Source organism: Tasmannia lanceolata, unplaced genomic scaffold (assembly GCF_043159265.1).
Source record: "Tasmannia lanceolata isolate RefF3 unplaced genomic scaffold, GAP_Taslan_0.1 ptg000003l, whole genome shotgun sequence".
Classification (NCBI taxonomy): domain Eukaryota; kingdom Viridiplantae; phylum Streptophyta; class Magnoliopsida; order Canellales; family Winteraceae; genus Tasmannia; species Tasmannia lanceolata.
In genome coordinates, this window is record NW_027518680.1 from 62,600,396 (window position 1) to 62,605,729 (window position 5,334).

Consider the following 5,334-nt stretch of genomic DNA (forward strand, 5'->3'; position numbering starts at 1 on the left):
GGCTCTAGTTGTAAACGAGTTTCCAAGCTCCATCTCTCAGTAGAAATGTCTCTAGTCGCGAACGAAGATTTCCAGCATATTTTGCGTGTTTTGAACACCAATGTTGATGGGAAGCAAAAGATCATGTTCGCACTAACCTCCATTAAAGGTATCGGGAGGCGTTTTGCGAATCTCGTCTGTAAGAAGGCCGATGTCGATATGAACAAGAGGGCTGGTGAATTATCTGCTGAAGAACTGGAGAATCTCATGGTGATCGTTGCCAATCCTCGGCAATTCAAAATTCCAGACTGGTTTTTGAACAGAAAGAAAGATTACAAGGATGGCAGGTATTCTCAGGTAGTCTCTAATGCGCTGGATATGAAGCTGAGAGATGACTTGGAGCGACTGAAGAAGATAAGGAACCATCGTGGTCTCAGGCACTACTGGGGTCTTCGCGTTCGTGGTCAGCATACCAAGACAACAGGCCGCAGAGGAAAGACGGTTGGAAATGTTAAACAAACTTCCTATTTATTTTGGATGGGCCATATAGACAAAATTGTGGTGATTGGACACCAAAAAAAAAAAAAAGCCCTTTGTACCGTGGAAGTACCACCCTTGACTTTTGATCCAACAGCAGCTCCTCAAAAAGCTAAAAAAGTGAGCAATATCAAGGGCGGTACCCTTATCGTTTTGTTGCAGGAAAATCTCTTTTTGTCATTTTCTGTCTAGTTGAATTCGAAAGAGAACATCCATTTCAGGACGGCAGGACCATCCCTCTGACTAAGTCAAGCATTTTAAGTAAAATTTCTAACGTGAGATAGGGTGACTCCGAGATGTATGCCTATATATTGCGGATTGGATGATGCTACAAAAATGGACCGATGGGATAATCGTAGCCGTCCATTTGATGGGCTTTAAATGATTTGTAGAAAAGGAAAAAGATTAACGCCCAACATTAATCGGTAGTAGTCTCATACAGAGGGCTACGATCATTCCGACCAGCGGTCCACATTCGGCCGGTAGAAGTCTAATACAGATGGCTAGGATCCACATTCGGCCGGTAAAAGTCTAATACAGATGGCTAGGATCGTTCTGATCAACGGTCCACATTCAGCTGGGGCTAAAGTAAACTGATTATTTGACTGTAAATTGCGTTTAATTTTTAGTTCAATAGTCAGTTTTGGACTCAAAATCCAAATAGAACAGGTTGGAAAGATTAGGTAGTGATGGGCAAAAGTCATGGATCCTATTCAGCTCCTTTTTCTTCCCCGGGCGACCACCTTTAGTGTATTTATGACTGCTCATTTTACTCTAGAAGGGCGTTGCTCAGTGAAGAAAATGGGATGAATATATCATTTCCCCTAGAACAATGGTGTATTGGGCAATCAAACAAATAGATATGATAATAATGCCCAACTACAGCTCCAATCGGACAAATAGATGTGATAATAATGTCCAACTCGTTCTCCCTCCCTCCCCCAAAAATAAATAGAAACCTTTGAAGGTGATTATGCATCTTCAACCCAGGCTTGTTTTCTTAGAGTTTTAGAGTTTCTCTTCCCTCTCCATGGAGCTTCCAAGTAAAGTGAGTTGTAGGTTATTGCATCCATCATTTCTCTTTCATGTCACCCTCCTCTCTCTGCTCTTATCTGTAGAATCCGGCACTCTAGGAAACGAAACCGATCGATTATCTTTGCTCGCCATCAAACATGAAATAACGCATGATCCTAATGGGGCTTTGACCTCATGGAACAATTCTCTCCATTTTTGCCATTGGCAGGGAGTCACATGTAGTCGTCGCCATTCTCAAAGGGTCATTGCCTTGAACCTTGGCGATCAAGGCTTGGTCGGACCCTTGTCCCCTCACATAGCAAATCTCACCTTCCTCCGTGAAATCCACTTTGGAAACAATGGATTCTACGGCCAACTCCCCCCAGACATGAGTCGTCTATTCCATTTGCGTCATCTCAATCTGAGCCTCAATTCATATGAAGGAGAAATACCAGCCAATCTGACTGCCCATTGCCCAAAACTCACGTCCATGAATTTAAGTTACAATAATTTTGTTGGGGGGGTTCCCTACAAGTTCCACTCGTTCTCTCAGCTCGCTTACTTAGACCTTTGGAAAAATAATCTCATGGGAAACATCCCAACTTCCCTTGGGAACCTTTCATCTCTCATCTATTTAGATCTAGGATATAATAGTTTGGAAGGAAGCATCCCGTATGAGCTCGGACGACTAACCGGCTTAGAATTCCTTCAACTCAGTGTAAATAATTTGTCTGGTATGATTCCTCAACCAATTTACAATCTCTCGTCTATTTTTGCTCTCTTTCTGGCACAAAATCAGTTGTATGGAAGCATTCCACCTGACCTGGGCCGTTCTCTCCCTAATTTAGAAGTGCTTCTCATGAACATGAATCTATTCACGGGACCCATTCCAGTCTCTCTATGTAATGCATCACGACTTTCAGTCCTTGATTTTGGTTATAATAGCTTTAGTGGACTTCTACCTATGAATTTGGGAAGCCTACAAGATCTCAATTTTCTTACCTTCGGAGATAATCAGCTAGGAAGCAGAGGCAAATCTAACGACATGATTTTTCTCACTTCTTTAACCAATTGCTCTAGTCTACAAAACTTACAACTGGCCACCAATTACTTAAGTGGTGCACTGCCCGACTCTATAGCTAATCTCTCAACTCAATTGACACGACTGACTTTAGGAAGAAACCAGATATTTGGGAGCATTCCTTCAGGTATTGAAAATCATGTAGGTTTAGAAACACTGGGCATGGAGGTGAATTTTCTCACAGGTACTATTCCTGTTGGACTTGGAAAGCTTAACAAGCTGCAACAATTGGCCTTGCAAACAAATGGATTGTACGGCAAAATTCCATCTTCCCTTGGCAACATAACTCATTTGTTACTACTCGATGTACAAAAAAATAAATTACAAGGAAGCATTCCAACAAGTATTGAAAATTGTGGATATTTAGAAGGAGTAATCCTTCGTCAAAATAGCCTAAGTGGTACCATACCCACTCAGATTTTGAAGCTTTCCTCACTAACAATAACCCTTGACTTCTCGTATAATTCTTTCACAGGATCCCTTGCTTCAGAAGTAGGAAACTTGAAACAACTTGGGAATTTAGAGATTTCTTATAACAGTTTATCAGGTGAAATTCCCAACACGTTAGGCAATTGTCTTAGTTTGGAATACCTATACATGGATCATAACCTCTTTCAAGGAACCATTCCGTCATCATTGGCCAATTTAAAAGGTATCCGAGAGCTAGATCTTTCACACAATAACTTGTCCGGAAAGATTCCAGAATACTTGAAAACGTTTCACTTCCTCGAGTATCTAAATCTGTCTTTTAATGATCTTGAGGGTGAAGTACCAAAGGAAGGGATTTTTAGAAATGCAAGTGCCATTTCAGTTTATGGAAACAACAAGCTTTGTGGGGGTATCCTAGAACTACAGTTGCCAGCATGCCCTGCCCAAGTTTATCAAAAACAAAGAAAAACTCATTCTCTGAGAGTAATAATTTTAACAGTCAGTGTGGTTTTATTCCTTACAATACTATCTTTTTTCTTTGCTACCTTATATTGGAAAAGTAAGCCAAGAAAGAATCCTCTTGTTGTGTTGCCATTGGAGGATCGATGTTTGAAGCTTTCTTATGCGGAGCTCCTTAGAGCAACTAATGGGTTCTCTTTGGAAAACTTGATTGGTGCTGGAAGTTATGGTTCTGTTTATAAAGGACTTTTAGACCACAATGAAACGGTTGTTGCAGTGAAGGTACTCAGCCTTCAACAACACGGGGCTACTAAGAGCTTCAAAGCGGAATGTGAAGCCTTAAGAAACATTCGGCATCGGAATCTCATTAAGATCTTAACTTCTTGCTCAAGTATTGATTACCAAGGCAATGAGTTTAAAGCTTTGGTTTTTGAGTACATGCCTAATGGGAGTTTAGAGAAGTGGTTGCATCAAAGTGGAGATGGGCAACATCCATTGATGAACTTGACCCTTATTCAAAGGCTAAATGTAGCCATTGATGTGGCCTCTGCATTGGATTATCTTCATCACCATGGACAAACACCACTTGTCCATGGTGATTTAAAGCCGAGCAATGTTCTTCTTGATGATGACATGAATGCCCATCTGGGGGATTTTGGGTTAGCAAGGTTTATTTTTGAAGACACTACTAATCACTCTAACAATCAAAGTAGCTCGCTGACAATAAAGGGATCTGTTGGATATATTGCTCCAGGTAAATGACTTTATCAATATTTTTTATTCTTCATTATTAACTTATTAGATTCTAAAATTTTCATTAGCTTGATTACAGGACGAAGTTTTATTTGGCAACATGCATCTTATAGTTTCTTTCTAACAAGATCAATGCTTTGATATTTTGTATTCATGTTTAAATGGAAAGAGTATGCTATGGGTGGAAAGAGATCTACGCTTGGAGACGTGTATAGTTATGGAATCTTGTTGCTGGAGATGTTCACAGGAAAAGGTCCTACCAATAACTTGTTTACAGATGGCCTAACTCTCTACCAGTTCGCTAAGACGGCGCTGCCAGATCGAGTGATCGAGATTGCAGACCCACAATTGATCTCAGAAGAAGTCCAAGTTGTCAACAATAATACCACTGAAAATCATACCATTATGAAAAATAGAATGCATGACTGTGGTCTCAATGTTCAGAATTGGTGTCTCTTGTTGTGCAGAATCACCAAGAGATCGAATGCAGATGGGTGATGTTGTCAAAGAATTGCATGTGATCAAAAACTTATATCATGGAATTGGTGTCCATTGAGACAGGAAAAATAGGATGTCAACTTTACGTGAGGGTTCATCTTATCTTAGCAATAACTAAGGTATTGATTGAAGTTGAATGGTTCAATGACAAGAATCGTTGGAAACATTTTCTCATACCCTCATCATGAGATATGCAACTTTAATGTGACGATGTTTATGTCATGCATTTGTGTTGATTTTCACCTCCATTTGTTTGTATTCTCTTGAAAATTCCAGCTCTGTTCTTTGTTTGTTCTTGAAAATAAAGTGATATTGAGGAAATAGACAAACAAACAATGCTGCTGAAGGGGGTTGAAATATCATTTCCATTTTGAGAATGCTATAAAGTCCATCACTTGGCCAAGTGTGTCTTTCCTCATTGTAGTACTTCAGTGGATTTAGCTTTGTTGATCATTTAGTTCTGTAAAATAAAATTTTAATATTATCAATCTTTATTCCTCATGCCGAGGGCCTCATTTCAAAAAAGTACGCTTAAGTTATGCTTGATTTTGGGAAATGTTATCAGCACTATTGTATTTTGATGT

At 39.8% G+C, this 5,334-nt stretch overlaps 2 pseudogenes; both read left to right on the forward strand.

Annotated features, from left to right (window-relative positions):
• LOC143870028 (small ribosomal subunit protein uS13z/uS13y/uS13x pseudogene) lies at nt 1-1,199 on the forward strand (annotated as a pseudogene).
• Nucleotides 1,200-1,918: 719 nt separating this feature from the next.
• Nucleotides 1,919-4,808, forward strand: LOC143864248 (uncharacterized; annotated as a pseudogene).
• The last annotated feature ends 526 nt before the right edge of the window (nt 4,809-5,334 follow it).